This window comes from Tamandua tetradactyla, chromosome 7 (assembly GCF_023851605.1).
Source record: "Tamandua tetradactyla isolate mTamTet1 chromosome 7, mTamTet1.pri, whole genome shotgun sequence".
Lineage (NCBI taxonomy): Eukaryota > Metazoa > Chordata > Mammalia > Pilosa > Myrmecophagidae > Tamandua > Tamandua tetradactyla.
Window position 1 is genome coordinate 18,834,739 of NC_135333.1, and position 17,088 is coordinate 18,851,826.

General features: G+C 37.8%; 1 protein-coding gene across 6 annotated transcripts in view; it reads right to left on the bottom strand.

Moving 5' to 3' along the window:
* The window catches only part of AHCTF1 (AT-hook containing transcription factor 1), a 125,449-nt gene that overhangs the window by 47,639 nt on the left and 60,722 nt on the right, over nucleotides 1-17,088 (bottom strand). The window lies entirely within an intron of this gene.

Here is a 17,088-nt window from a genome sequence, read left to right on the forward strand (position 1 = left end):
TGGTTCATCTGCAGCAATATGTGACTGGAAAACCTGGTTCAAATTAGTGCACTGTGGAGGTGACAAGACAGTCCTTTAAATGAAGCAGTGTTTCCTAAGTCTCCCATGTTGAGATGGGAATTACAGAAGCTTTAAAAATGCCAATATTCAACTCTCATACCCAATTAATATGAGTATCTTGGAATGACACCTGAATATATATATCAAAAGTAAATTACATATAGGCTATGACCCAACAATTACACCACAAAGAATACACTCCACAGAAATACTAGCAAAATTGCTTAAAGATTTATGTATAAGAACATACATGATAACATGGACTATACGGAGCCCATATATGAGGCAAAAATACTCTAACTTGGCCAATCATTATATATTAAGTAAAAAAAAGAAAAAGAAAATTTAAAACAGTACAAATAGGTAGGAAGATGGCATGGTAGGAAACTTCAAGAATCAGTCCCTCTACCAAAATAACTATTGAGGGAGTGCAAGGGTAGTTCAGTGGTAGAATTCTTGACTGCCATGTGGGGCACTAGGGGTCAATTCCTGGCCCATGTACTTCCAAAACAAACTAACAAAAATTCAACAAATGGTGCTGCAATAATGGGATTCTCACATGGAAAAAGAATGAAACGTGACCCCCTCCATACAGCATACAAAAACAAAACAAAACAAAACTATTAAACTGGCAAGTAATGTCTCGTCAACTATTTTGAAATTCTGCACTTTAGTGGGACATTGTGCAGCATCCAGGAAGCTGGATGAAGAGTCTGGTAAACTGTAGTAAATATCAGTGAATTTTAGCCTCCATACAGTGGCTACCATTCTTCATTCCCAAGCCATGTGGCAGGTAGCAATGGGGACTGCAACCCAGGTTTCTCCAAAATTCTGGTGTGTGTGTGTTATGTGTGTGGCAGTCCAATTGCTGATCACTGCTTTTTGATCAGCTACTTCAGGCAGAAGTGGCAGAGGAGCCTTAAAGAGGCAGTACATATACTTTTTTTCCTGTTTTCTCTTTCTATTCCTTGTTTGATAGCAATTTGTGGAAAACTCACAAATTGAAGGCTCCAGGCCTCAAAAACAACAAATAAAGAAGATGAGAAATCCCAAACTAGTGGGAGAAATAGATTTCCATAGCTATAAAAACATAATACTCAGAATGTCCCGTCCTCAACAAAAAAATTATAGAACACAGAGAAAAATAGGAAAGTATGGTCCATTCACAGGTAAAAAAGAATTTGCCAGAAACCATCCCTTAAGAAGCTCATATATTGGAACTATTGGTCAAAGACTTTTAAATCAATTGTCTTATAAACAATCACAAAGCAAAAGGAATCCACATTCAAAGAACTGAAGGAAAACAGAAACAGTAATTTGGGAGCTGCAAAGTGTAGTAATTTAAATAAAAAGACACATTCGACAGGAGATTTGAAAAGGCAGAAAAAAGGATCAGAAAACTTGAAGACAAAACCATTCAAATTAACCAATGTGAGGAACATGAAGAAAAAAACAAAGAAGAAATAATGAACTGAGCCCAAGGGACCTGTGAGATTTCATCAGGTGTACCAATACATATATTACTGGAAAGCCAGAAGAACAATGGAGAGAAAAAGAGTAGGAAAAGGATTTAGAATAATGGCTAAAAACTTCCCAAATATGATTAAAGACATGAATATACACATCCAGGAAGCTAGATATACAAGCAGATGACTCTAAGAGGTATATATACCAAGATATATGTGTTAGTTAGATTCAGTTGTCAACTTGGCCAGGTGAGCATACCTAGTTTTGCTGCTGCGGACATAAACCAGTGGTACGTGAACCTCATCTGTTGCTGATTTATATCTGCAGTCGGCTAGGAGGCATGTCTGCTGCAATGAGTGATGTTCGACTTAAGTGACTGGTGCTTAAACGAGAGAGCGCAAGGTAGCACAGCCTAAGCAGCTCGGCATTCCTCATCTCAGCACTCGCAGCTCAGCCCAGGCCTTTGGAGATGCAGAAAGAAGTCACCCCAGGGAAAGCTGTTGGAACCCAGGGGCCTGGAGAGAAGACCAGCAGAGACCATCCTGTGCCTTCCACGTAAGAAAGAACCTCAGTGGAAAGTTAGCTGTCTTTCCTCTGAAGAACTAACAAAATAAATCCCCTTTTATTAAAAGCCAATCCATCTCTGGTGTGTTGCATTCCAGCAGCTAGCAAACTAGAGCAACATACTATAGAGAAATTGTAAAAAATCCAAAGAGAGGATTCTGAAGCAACAAGAAAGCAATGACTTTTCACATACAAGGGATCCCCATTAAAATTAACAGCGGATCTCTTATCAGACACATGGATGTCAGAAGACAGTGGGATGTGATAATTTAAATCCTTAAAGGTAAAGTCTGTCAAACAAGAATTCTATAGGCAGCAAAAATATCTTTAAAAAATGAAGGACAAATTAAGACATTTTCAGATAAACAAAAGCTGAAAATGTTCATTTCCAAAAGACCTGTGTATAAGAAATGCTTAAGAGAGTCCTTCAGGCTGAAATGAAAGTACACCAGTTACTTGAAGTCAGGAGGAGATATAAAGCACACTGGCAAAGCTAACTATATATATAAATGTAAAAAATATTATATTATTAGATTTTGGTATGCAACTGCCTCCTCCCCCCCAATATGATTTAACAGGAAAATGTGTAAGATGACATTCTAAATCTATGTTAATGGGCATCAGGTGCATAAAGTTATAATCTGAGACAATAACAATATAGAGGAAGGACTGAGATATTTGGTACAATGAAAACACTCTTGAAGTAAATAGTGGTGAAAGTCACATAGTATTGTCAAAGTACTTGATGGCAAATAATTGTACACCAAAAATTATTTTTATGCTATATTTTGTCATAATTTATAATTAAACAATAACTATTAAAAATCATATGAACTGTGGCTGTAATTTTTAAAAACTAACCTAAACACAACCTGTAATTGCTAAAGGGGTAAGAATACAAAATGGCAAAGATAATACCAAAGAGGTCATTTTCTTTAAAAACAAAAAACCAAACCTCATTCCTAGTAATAAGCCAACAGTAATTTTGATTTTATTAGCTATCTTTTTTTTAAAATAAATTTTCACTCATCCAAAAGAATTAAAATACAAATTAGCAGAAAATAACTTCAACGCAAATAGCCTTTATAGGATTTGTATCTACAATATATAAAGAATTCCTCTCAGTAAGGAAAAAAAAACCCAAAGTAAAGATGAGCAAAGACATGAAGATAACTTCAGAGAAGAAATGCAAATGGACCACAAACACATGAAAAATGCTCAATTCATTAGAAATCAGGGCACTGCAAATAATCAAAATTAGATAATGTTTCACATCCATAAAATTGAAGAGCATTGGAAAGTTTGATTATCAATGTTTTGGTGAAAATGTAGTAAAGGGAATATGTTCTAGTTTGCTAGCTGCCGGAATACAATATACCAGAAATGGAATGGCTTTTTAAAAGAGGAATTTAATAAGTTGCTAGTTTACAGTTCTAAGGCCAAGAAAATGTCCTAATTACAACAAGTCTATAGAAATGTCCAATCAAAGGCATCCAGGGAAAGATATCTTGGTTCAAGAAGGCACATGAAGTTCACATGGCAAACACAGTCAGAGTTTTTCTCCCACCTGGAAAGGCACATGATGAACACAGCATCATCTGCTAGCTTCTTCTGGCTTCCTGTTTCATGAAGCTCCCCATGGGGTGTTTTCCTTCTTCATCTCCAAAGGTCGCTGGCTAGTGGGCTCTCTGCTTCTCTCGTGGCTATGTTGTTTTTCTCTGGCTCTCTCTTGAATCTCTTTATTCTTCAAAATGTTTCTTCTTCTATTGGACTCCAGAAACTCATCAAGACCCACACATATGGGTGGAGACATGTCGCCACCCAATCCAGTTCAACAACCACTCTTGATCAAATTACATCTCCAGGGAGATGATCTGATCACAGCCCCAAACATACAATATTGAATAAGGACTATTCTGCGCCTATGAAATGGGACCCAGATTAAACATGGCTTTTCTAGGGGAAATACATCCCTTCAAACCAGCACAGGGAACATTCATATATTCCTCTGGAAAACAATTTAGCATACCTAGTTAAGTTGAAAACACACAAATCCTGTGACCCAGCAACATGTGAACCAGTAGATACAAAAAACTGTTCATAGAAGCATTATTTATAAAAGCAAAGAATTAGAAGCAATTAAAATGTCCAAAGATTGGAGTACAGCTAAGCTAATTATTAATAATGACTCTATAAAACAAAGTTGAGATTTTCTACTTTTTTTAAGCAAACAAGGGAAGAATACTGACAAAAATAATTCCATTTATATAATTTCCAAAACTAGGCAAAACTAAAACGATATACTGTGGAATATATTCATATGTGGTAAAATTATAAAGAAAAGCAATGGAATATTAATAAATATCTTAATTAAAATGCTAAAGTATGATTTTTACTGAAATTATGAGCAATATCGGAAATCAAGAGCTGACATGTATAAGAAAAAGTGAATATGAACACAAATTTACAGCAATTAGTATATTCACTACATAGATAGTGATACATCACTCATAGACGCAAATGTCGGCAGGCAAAGGCCATCTGTTAATTTTGTTCTGGAACTAGAATATTTTAACATATTCTGCAGGCCTTCTAAAGGCCAACAATCCAAGTAAGTGAAACTGTTAGATATGTCCTTAAAACTCAACATTTGGAATACCTTTTTATCTCTTTTTATCAGAAAAGGCATTGAAATGTGGCTATTAAATCCTGAGAACACATGTACACAGGAATAAAACATAATGACTAATTTTTTTCCGAAAATAAAAAATATGGGATTATGATGGGAGGATTATGGGAAGATGGCAGAGAAGAAAGCTCTAGAAATCAGACCCTACACCAAAACAACTCTTGAAAGAGCAGAAACTCTCGATCAAAAAATTTTAAACTCTGCAGTCCACTAGAACACTATACAACATCTAGGAGTAGCTTGAAGAAGAGGCTGGTCAACTGTGGTAAATACTGGTGTATTCCACCCTCCCTGTCTCATGGCAGGTAGCTTCAGGGATTGCAGCTTGGGCTCCTGGTGCAGCTCGCTGGCACCAAAGTGGGATATAAAGACCTAGTTCTCCAAACTCTGGGGTATGCGGTCTGATTACTGATCACTGTTTTTGATTAGCTATTTCAGATGGCTGGGGTGGGTGATGGGGGGAGGGGCTGGTCTGACAGTGCAATTGTTCCAACTTCTTTCAGGCCACAGGTGCAGAGGAGGGTTAGCGGTAGAAACTTTCCTCAACACTAGGGAAAACAAACAGCTGCACTAATTGAGCAAGTGTTGATTCAAGGGAAAAAAAAAAATTCAGGCTTCAAAAGCCATTTAAAAAAGGTCCTGGAGTCCCTGCTTGCTCTTCCCTCACCAGGGGTGGAACCAACTTGTGCTCTCATTATGGGACGCTTACCCCTGTCCTACCCTGTGCACATACTGGGATGCAAATATCAGCACCCATTTATATGGTGCTTAAGTCTGAGGGATTTAGTTGAGGAACTTCTTCCAGGGTTGTCCTCCCAGAGCTTTTCCTGAGTACAGAGAAGCAGCTCATAGACAGCTGAGAAAGAGTTAAGACACACCGGCCTGAGGCAGAGGACCATCTGCATTAAATCACACAAGAGAGCACCCAGATGGGGATGAAAGTCTATTTCACAGGCAGCAGAGAGAGCCTTCATAGGAACTTCCAATAAACTGCAAAAGAGAGAATTCCTAAAGCCAGGAATTGTGGGGCTGCTCAAGTCTAAGAAAAGAACTGCAGATTCTCTGGTGCCAGACAGGCTTAGGTAAGAGAGAGAGGACCCAGCATTTGCCTCAGGTTGATTTTAGTGATAGGAGGGCTAAGCTCTAAAGGAGATCACCAGACAAAGAGCCAATTTGCAAAAACTATGAAAGATAATTTTTGTTTTGGCTTCTTCGTTTTGAGTAGCTTCTGACATTCAAGAAAATCTTATCCTATCATACTACTTAGACACAAACTTAAAGTACAGACAGTACAGGGACTAAATACCAGGTTAACACTTTAAAATATGAAAACATACAGTGCACACCAAAAATTACAAGACAAAGATAGGAAGCGATGGCAACTCTAAAGGAAAAAGACAAAAATCTAGAAACTATCAATAGAGAGGAACAAACTTTGGATTTACCAGACAGACTTTTAAAAAACGATCGTCAATGTCCTCGAGAAAATAAAGGAAAACACAGAAAAAGAACTAAAGGATATGAAGAAAACAATGAATCAACAATATGAAAACTTCTTTGAGATTCTTAATAATAACCAAACAGAAATACAACAGTTAAAGAACACAGTAACAGAAATGAGAAGTTCCCTAGATAATTTCAACAGCAGACTGGAGGTAACGAAGAAATGGTGATCTCAAATGCAACACAACTGAAATCATTCAGGCTGTGGGCAGAAAAAAATAAGGAATGAAAAAGAGTAAATAGAGCCTAAGAGACCTGTGGGACATTTCAAGAACACTAATATGAGTATAATGGAAGTCTTAGAGGGAGAGGAAGGGGCAGAACAAACATTAAAAAAATAATGGCAGACTTCCGGGTCAAGATGGCGGCTTAACAACGTGCACGTTTTAGTTCGTCCTCCAGAACAACTGCTAAATAACCAGAAACAGTACAGAACAGCTCCTGGGGCCACGTCAGTGACCAGACACACAGCGTACCCAAGTCTGGACCAGCTGGACCGGGTGCGAGCACCCCCCAAAACCGTGAGTTCCCAAAGCTGTGGCGGCCAGTGCCCCTCCCCCACAGGCTGCTTCCCAGAGGGGAAGGAAAGGACTTTACCAGCAGCAGTGACTGGGCACAATCAAACGCCAATTGTGGAACTAATTAACAAATTCTGACTACTAAAAATAGGCCCCCAGCTTAGGTGAACCGGATCAAAGTGGAGGTTGCTCACTTTTGCCCCGGCACCAAGGGGGCAGGACTGACAGAAAAAGAGGGAAAAAAAAGAAGGAAACAGGTTTTTGTGGCTGTGTATCTACAAAGGCTTGACCACCTCTGGATACAGTGGCAGGACTTTTCAGGCTGCAACTGCCCCAGGCATAGGCAGAAGTGAGCTCTTTTGGGGGCTTATCTGGAGCCTGTGCCTTCCCCAGGGGAGGGGTGAAGGCCCACCCAGGTGGAATCCCTCCATCAAGGAATTCAGACACCAGTGCTTGGTAATTTGAAGCCATTAAAACCAGCCTACCTCTCCTCTGTCTCCAACAACCCCCCAGCCAAAGTTAAAAGTACCGCATCATCTTATGCTGGTGGGACCTGCAGTCAGACAAGCGCCACATACTGGGCAGGATAAGAAAAACAGAGTCCAGAGACTTCACAGGAAAGTCTTTCAACCTGCTGGGTCTCATGCTCAGGGAAAACCGACACAGGTGACTCTTTCCTCCTGACAGGAGGCCAGTTTGGTCTGGGAAAATCTGGCTGGGGTCTATAATATCTAAGCAGACCCTCCTAAGTGTGTGTGGGGGAAAGGTACCACACAAGTAGGGCAAGAAACAAGAAAACAAGAACTGAAAAATTCTCCTCTGTTAAACAAAACTTAAGCTAGAGGTCCAGATAAAGCTGAACTGAATGTCAAAGAACAGACAGACAACAAATTCATCCAGCAAGAAAACCCTAGATAAAAGAAGTGAAAGCAATCTCCAGAATAAACTAATTAAGGTAATTAAATGCCTAGACGCCAGATCACACTAAGGAAATTGAAGATATGGCCCAGTCAAAGGAACAAACCAACAATTCAAATGACATACAGGAGCTGAAACAACTAATTCAGAATATACGAACAGACATGGAAAACCTCATCAAAAACCAGATCAATGAATTGAGGGAGGATATAAAAAAGGCAAGGAAGGAACAAAAAGAAGAAACTGAAAGTCTGAAAAAACAAATCACAGAACTTATGGGAATGAAAGACACAGTAGAAGAGATGAAAAAAACAATGGAAACCTACAATGGTAGATTTCGAGAGGCAGAACATAAGATTAATGAACCGGAGGACAGAACATCTGAAATCCAACAAGAAACAGAAACTATAGGGAAAAAAAATGGAAAAATATGAGCAGGGACTCAGGGAACTGAAAGACAATATGAAGTGCATGAATATACGTGTTGTGGGTGTCCCAGAAGGAGAAGAGAATGGAAAAGGAGGAGAAAAACTAATGGAGGAAATTATCACTGAAAATTTCCCAACTCTTATGAAAGACTTAAAATTACAGATCCAAGAAGTGAAGCGTACCCCAAAGAGAACAAATCCAAATAGACATACTCCAAGACATTTAATAATCAGAATGTCCAAGGTCAAAGAGAAAGAGAGGATCTTGAAAGCAGCAAGAGAAAAGCAATCCATCACATACAAGGAAAGCCCAATAAGACTATGCGCAGATCTCTCAGCAGAAACCATGGAGGCAAGAAGACAGTGGGATAATATATTTAAATTATTAAAAGAGAAAAACTGCCAACCAAGAATTCTATACCAGCAAAATTGTCCTTCAAAAATGAGGGAGAAATGAAAACATTTTCAGACAAAAAATCACTGAGAGAATTTGTGACCAAGAGACCAGCTCTGCAAGAAATACTAAAGGAAACACTAGAGACAGATATGAAGACAGAAGAGAGAGGTGTGGAGAAGAGTGTAGAAAGGAAGACTACGAGTAAAGGTAAAAGGAAGGAAAATTAGATATGACATATAAAATCCAGAAGGCAAAATAGTAGAAGAAAGTACTACCCATACAGTGATAACACTGAATGTTAATGGATTAAACTCTCCAATCAAGAGACATAGTCTGGCAGAATGGTTTAAAAAACAGGACCCATGTATATGCTGTCTCTACTCAAAGGTCACGAGACCAAGGACACAAATGGACATTTACATGTTTATAGCAGCATTATTAACAATTACCAAGTGATGGAAACAGCCAAAATGTCCGTCAACAGACAGTTGACTAAACAAACTGTTACATTTACATAAGATGGAATATTATGCAGCTGTAAGACAGAATAAAGTTATGAAATATGTACCAACATGAATGGACCTTAAGGACATTACGCTGAGTGTGATTAGCCAGAAACAAAAGGACAAATACTGTATGGTCTCACTGACATGAACTGACGTTAGTGAATAAACTTAGAATATTTCCTTGGTAACAGAGACCATCAGGAGATAGAAATAGGGTGAGATATTGGGTGATTGGAGCTGAAGGGATACAGATTGTGCAACAGGACTGAATATAAAAACTCAGAAATAGACAGCACAATACTACCTAACAGTAATGTAATTATGTTAAAACACTGAATGAACCTGCATGTGAGAATGATAGAGGGAGGAGGACTGGGGACATAAATGAAATCAGAAAGAAAGATAGATGGTAAAGATCGAGATGGTATAATCTAGGAATGCCTAGAGTGTATAATAATAGTGAAATGTACAATGTACAAATTTAAGAAATGTTTTTGCCTGAGGAAGAACAAAGCAATGTCATTATTGTATGGTGTTGAAAATAGATGATAATTAATAGTTTAAAATGTCACCTTATGTGTGAGACTAAAGCAAAAAATGTTTATTTGTTACAAAATTTATATTTTGACTAGAGCATTTCCTAATATAACTCATGTAGATAGTTTGATTGAATGTCATAAGTACTTGGAATCTCAGGTAGCATATTAGATTTTGTTGGTTTGTCCAGAGTGACGCCCCGATGAATCCCAGAGTGATTTGATCAGTGACTGGAAAAGTATTTGCAAGTCCCCTTTGGGGAATGGTGAGAGTAGGGAGAAATTCAACTTCCCCAAGTTGAATTCTTGATATTCTCACAAGCAGTGTGGACAACCAAAGCTATAGGCTGAGCCCCCAGTCTTGGGGTTTGTTCACATGAAACTTAACCCCACAAAGGATAGGTCAAGTCTACTTAAAATTTAGGCCTAAGAGTCACCCCCAAGAGAGCCTCTTTTGTTGCTCAGATGTGGCCTCTCTCCAGCCAACACAACGAGCAGTCTCACCACCCTTCCCCTCTCTGCATGGGACATGACTCCCAGGGGTGTGGACCCTCCTGGCAACGTGGGACAGAGATCCTGGAATGAGCTGAGACTCAGCATCAAGGGACTGAGAAAAAACCCTAGAATGAGCTGAGAATTAACATCAAGGGATTGAGAGAACCTTCTCGACCAAAGGGGGAAGAGTGAAATGAGACTAAGTGTCAAGGGCTGAGAGATTCCAGAGTTGAGAGGTTATCCTGGAGGTTATTCTTATGCATTAAGTAGATATCACCTTGTTCAAGATGTAGTGGAGAGACTGGAGGGAACTGCCTGAAAATGTAGAGCTGTGTTCCAGTAGCCATGTTTCTTGATGATGATTGAACAATGATATAGCTTTCACAATGAGACTCTGCGAATGTGAAAATCTTGTGTCTGATGCTCCTTTTAGCTACTATATCAGCAGAAGAGTAGAACATATGGAATAAAAATAAATAATAGGGGGAACAAATGTTAAAATAAATTTAGTTTGAAATGCTAGTGGTAAATGAAAGCGAGGGGTAAGGGGTATGGTATGTATAATCTTTTTTTTCTCTGTTATCATTTTATTTCTTTTTCTGTTGTCTTTTCATTTCTTTTTCTAAATTGATGCAAATGTTCTAAGAAATGATGAATATGCAACTATGTGATGATATTAAGAATTACCGATTGCATATGCAGAATGGAATGATCTCTTAATGTTTTGTTTGTTAATTTTTTTAATTAATAAAAAAAGTTAAAAAAAAAATAATAATGGCAGAGGAGTATGGTGGCCGTGGGAAGTAGGTAGGTAGATGTGCCAGGTCATGACACCTCTGGTCCTGTGGCTTGCCTCTCTGACCTTGCCTCTCTTCTCCCCTCTCTTTCTATCCCGAACTCACCATGCCACATAACCAAATCTGGGAGAAGTTCAGCCACACGGCCAAGAAGCTCTACCTTGTAGACACGATGAAGTCACTTGATGGTGGGTGCATATGCAGCTGCACTCAGAGTAACTGAAGACTCAGCCATCTCTCCAGAGGAGCAAAAGAAGTAATCAAAAAGTTCCAGGGAGACTGCAGAGGAAGGAATTCAGAAAAGTGACCCTATAAAGTGGTTTTATGAACCTCTGGGTTTATTCCCCAAGTTGTGTATAATTTGGATCTGATCCTATTTAGCATACCAAAGATTTTGAGAACTGAACAAAGATAGACCACTACTTAGATCTCAAACTGGCAACTGGGAGGCAAACACGTGAGATCGATCTATGTAGCATTGCAAAGATTCTGAAAGCTGAACTGACACTGGAGTCGGCTCACAGAAGGAAGGCTGGGACTTGAGCCCTGAACCTAATCAGGTTCACTGCCTGCTGAAACAAAAAAATAATAAACATTCTCCATGAGACCTAATGTGTACTCACACAACATTCAAAATATCAAGGATACAATCTTTGAGACATGAAGAAACAGAAAAATCTCAGTTCATGTGGGAAAAGACAATCAGCACACCAGCACCGAGATGTTCAGATATTATAATCTGACACATTAAAACAGCTATTATAAAACTGCTCCAGCAAGTAATCATGAACCTCTTGAAACCAAAAGGGGGGAAAAGTCTCTGCAAAAAATAGAAGGTGTAAGAAAAAATGAAATGGACATTTTAGAACTGAAACACAGTAATCAAAATTTAAAACTTACTGAATGGTCTCTATAGTATAATGGAAATGATAGAAGAGTCAGTGAACTTGAACATATACCATAAGCATTATCTAATCTGAACAACAGAGAAAAGATCTGGAGGGAAAATGAATATAGCTTTAGAAACATGTGGGATAATAACAAAGGTCTAACGTTTGTGTCATCAAAGAGTACCAGAAGAAAAGAAAATGAGGTACTGAAAAGATGTTTGAAGAAGCAATGGCTAAGAACTTTCCAAATTTAGTGAAAAGCATAAACATACAGCTAAAAAGCTCAGTTAACTCCAAACAAGATAAATCCAAAGAAATATGTGCCTAGACACATCATGACAAAACTGCTAAATACTGAAGACAATGGTCTTGAAAGTAGCCAGAGAAAAACAACACCTTACCTGTAAAGGGAAAATGATATAAATTATGGTGGATTTCTCAGCAGAAACCACAGAGGCCAGAAGGGAGTAGCACATTTCTATAATGCTGGAAAAAAAGAACAATCAATCTAGAATTCTGTATTCAGTGATAACATCCTTCAGGAATGAAAGTGAAATAAAAGTGTTCTCGGATAAAGGAAAATAAAGAGAATAATTACCAGCAGACCTGGTCTAAAACAATTTAAAAATAAATTCTTCAAACAGAAGGGAAATGAAATCATAAGGAAAAATGGCACATTCAGGAATGAAGGAAGAGCAAGAGAAATGTTAATTGTCTGGGTAAAAAGAATATACTTTTCTACTGAGTTCTTTACAAATATGTTTGTCCTTGAATTATAACATTGAAAAAAAAATAATGGCAGAAAACTCTCCAAACTTTGCAAAAGATGTCAATATGCACATTCAGGAAGCCCGACAAACATAGGTGCCTGTGCACCTAGTAATCAAATTGTCCAATGCCAAAATTCTAAACGTTTTAAGAGAAAATCAATAAGTTATGTACAAGGGGATCCCAATAAGATAAAGGGCTGATTTCTCATCAGAAATGAACAGTATATTGGAAGTGCTCAAACTGGCAATTCCACTTCTGGGTATATACTCAAAAGAATTGAAAGCAGGGACTTGAACAAGCATTTTCCCACTGATGTTCATAGTGGCATTTCTCACAATTTCCGCAAAGATGGAAGCCACTGGAGTGTCCATTAACCGATGAACGGATAAACAAAATGTGGTATATACATACAATGGAATATTATTCAGCTGTAAAAAGAAATGAAGTTCTGATACATGCAAAAATATGTATGAACCATGAAGACATTATGTTGAGCGAAATAAGTCACAGACAAAAGAACAAAGCCTAGTGTGATTAATGTGCGCAGTCTCACTATATTAAGAGAACGAATCTTTTTAAAAAATAACTATTTCTACTTTTGTGGCCTGTACATTGAATTCCTTCTCTGGCTTTTCCGTTTATTTATTAGGCTAATTAGCCCTTTCTTGAGGTGTTTTTTATCCCTTAAGTTTGTCATTTGCAAACTGCAGATTACAGAAGGGCATACAGTGTGCTGTATTAAAAAAAAAAACAAAAAGCAGCGGGGGAAAAAAAGCAGTGGAGTGATGGGGGAAAAATATATATGCGTTTGCTTACACATGTCCAGAATATCTCAGGAAAGACAACAGTGACAATTATTAACATTGATTATGTACCAAGAGTGAACAGTATATATCCTCCTGTGCCTCCCGAATGTTAAAACGTGTAAATATCTTACTTATTTCCAAAAACAAAAAGCCTATTTGCCTCCTCACTTTCCACCTGATAATTTAGAGGTTAGTACCCCAGAAAAACATGTTCTTAAACTTAATCCATTCTTGTGGGTGTGAACACATTGTAAGTAGCACTCTTTGATAAGGTTACTTCACTTACAGTGTGGCCTAATACAATCAGAATGGGTCTTAATCCTACTACTGGAGTCCTTTATAAGCAAAATGAAATTCAGACAGAGAGAGAAAACCTTAGGAAGCAAGAAGTTGAAGGTCAATGGAACCTGGAAGACAAAAGAAAGGCCAGAAGAGGCTGCCATGTGACAGAAAAACCAAGGACCAAGGATTACCATCAGCCAGCCCCAGAATGCAATAGCCTGGGAGAAAGTACCACTTTGAAGAAGCCTTGAATTTTTTTTTTTTTTTCCGCATGCGCTGGCACCAGGAATCAAACCCGGGTCTCTGGCATGGCAGCTGAGAACTCTGCCTACTGAGCCACCATGGCCCACTCAAGATGCCCTGATTTTGAATTCCTCCTAGCCTCAAAACTATAAGCCAATAAATTCTCACTGTTTAAGCCAAGTCAATGCATGGTATTTGCTCTGGCAGCCAGGAAACTAAGATACCAATTGGGAGTGGTTATCAGAATCAACTTTTTAGTTTTCTAGTTGATTCTGACAGCCACTCCCAAGAGAGCAGATACACGAGCAGGAAAAAGACAAACTCATTTTATTTAGGATTTATCAAATACCAATCTCATAATGGTATGTAGAATATACTTGATAGCAAAAATCAAATGACAAAATTTGTTCAGTTTCTCCCATGACAGGAGAGTACATAATTTATATGCAACTGTTACATTATCAACACTAACATAAATTTTAAGACAAGAGAGTCCTCAAATTTCCCCTATTCTTTTTCTTCTTATGGAAGAACAATGATGAAAACAATTCCAATTGTTGAAAGACTGTGTTGGTGGTAAAAAACGTAAAAATAAAAATAAAAATAAAAAATATACAAAAATATATAAATCTCATTTAAAAAAGGAACATATGGCTGGTACTTTTCATCTCACAATCTCTTATATAGATGTACCAAAGCTCTCATTGACTATGAAAACTCCAATAAACCTCTGGATAAGGCTCGGCTGAAAAGCAGAGATGTGAAGTTGGCTGAGTGCTACCAAAAACTTGAACAGCTTTCTGAATCTGCAAAAGAACAATGTTTCCCTTTTCCAAAGCTGCATTGACTTGTTCAAGAACAACTGATTAGCCTTTATTCTGAATGAAGTTAAGAAAGCAAATGTGAAAACTAGCATCACTTGCACTTAAATTAGTACCCACGGAAGATTTAACAGTTGTGACTTTAGACTAAAATCATGTGAATAAATATTTTGATTTCTTAAAAAAAAAAAGTTATATGGAGGTCCTTGGCAATACAGCAGAAAAGAGAACCTAAAAAATCCTCCTGTGGCAAATGCTCTAAAGATGCTATACTAAACAATCTTTTGATATGCAAAGCTGGGACCAAAATGAAATTAAAACAAAATTCCAGAGAGGTAAACAAGCAAGACTGAAACCCAGGGACTCAAGTGAAAGTAAAGACATGAAGAAAAGATACATTGGATACAAATAACAATGGAAAGAAAGTTGCTCCAGCTGCACTGACAATCAGTCATGATAAAACAGGGTTACCATATAATAGAGGTTTAAAGTCACCCCCCCAAAAAGAAAGCTATTTTAAACTCTTAAGTACCTAATATTCAAAATGCAAAGGGGAAATTTTAGGTTGTATACATATTACTAAAACTTCTGGACAAATATATTTGCTAATTCATCTAATACATGAAGAATACGCTGAAAGTACATACTTCAAGTCGTATCAAATTTTAAAGAATGGGTACCACATAGATCACACTATGTGAACACAATGTAATTAAGTCCAAAACTGATAAAAAAAAATCAGATACCATTTTTGGAAATTTAAACTTCTAAATAACTAATCCGGAAGAAAAAAATTCTAATGAAAATTAAGCATAATTAGAACAGAATAATTTAAAACTGCGGGGCTGCTAAAGCAGTATGCAGACATTCAGATTTACATTTTCATATTAGAAAAGAAAAAAGCTGAAAATGAGATAGCCATCTTGAGTTGAAGAGTATAGATGAGCATGCTAATTAAGACGGTAAATGAGATGCTTGAGGGCTTCAACCCCAATGAAAGTTTTAAACTAGGAAGAATCACAGAAACATATTTCTCAAAGCTCTAGAAAGAGTTAAGGATTGCAGAAACAGGATGAGCAGTGAATCAAGAAAAAGGCAATTTAAAAATTGGTAGGAATCTGCTGGTACCTTTGATAGCCCCTCCCCATCCCGTCACTGGCCTCACAAGGAGCTGGCTCATGCTCCCAGTCAGGTCCTAGTCTTGATTCTGAAGGGAACAGATTGACCCTTGTGCATACAATGGAAGCATGTTATGTTTGTGCCAATCTGTCTAGTGGCAGCCTGAAGAAATGAACTAGACATTTATCAATGTCTCACCATCTAAGAATTTGCCCTGCATACAGAAGGCAAATCATAGAGCTCTCCTGCAGAAATACTATAGAACAGTCAAAATGCAGCTGCCTGGGGCAACAATTTGCTGGCTGTAGGACAGCTCGTGCAATGCCTGGGACCATGAGGAAACTGCATTTTCTAAAGAAGAGAGAACTTTCAGATCTGTGCAAAAGGGGAATTCCTAGGGCCATAAATACATGCCCAGGACATGATGCATGCATAGGAAAGACCAGGGAGAACCCTAAACTTCTGCCTGAAGATATTCTTAAACTCACTGTATGGCTAATCTCTGAAGGAAACACTGGCATAGGCCAATCTACAACTCCTGAGAAAGATGTTACTTTTTTTCCTTTTTATGTTAACTACTAGCATTCAAGGAAATGCCTGTTGTAACAATGGCTGGATAGAAGTTTAACAGAAGCTTCAGGGTCTAAATATCACCACTGATAACACATTCAAATATCAAAATGTTCAAGGTGTGACAAAACATGGGAAGCAATGGCCCACACAAAGGAAAAGATTAAAGCAGTAGAAACCATAAACAAGGAGGACCAAACCTGCAACATACCACACAAAGGCTTTTATAGTCCTAAAAAATGGTCTTAAATACATTCAAAGAGCTACAGGAAAATATGGACAAATAACTTAAAGGACATTAGGAAAACAACAGATAACACTGAGAGAATATCAATCTGGAGGTAAAAATTACTAGAACTAACCAAATAGAGCTGAAGATCGCAAAAAAATTCCCTAGAGGAAAAAAACTTCCTTCATGGGTTTAACAATAGATGGGAGCTGCCAGAACAATCAGTGATGGTAAGACAAATGGAATTGTTCTGTCTGTGGAACAGAATAAATGAAGAAGTAAAAAGAGCATGAGGAACCTGTTGAGGAATACAAATATACCAATATATACACTGTGGGACTCCAGAAGAAGAGAGAAAAGAACAGAGAAAATATTTAAAGAAATAATGGCTGAAAATTTTCCAAATTTAATGAAAAACATGAATAAATACATCCAATATAATCAAGGAACTACAAACAGGATAAACCCATCTAGACCCA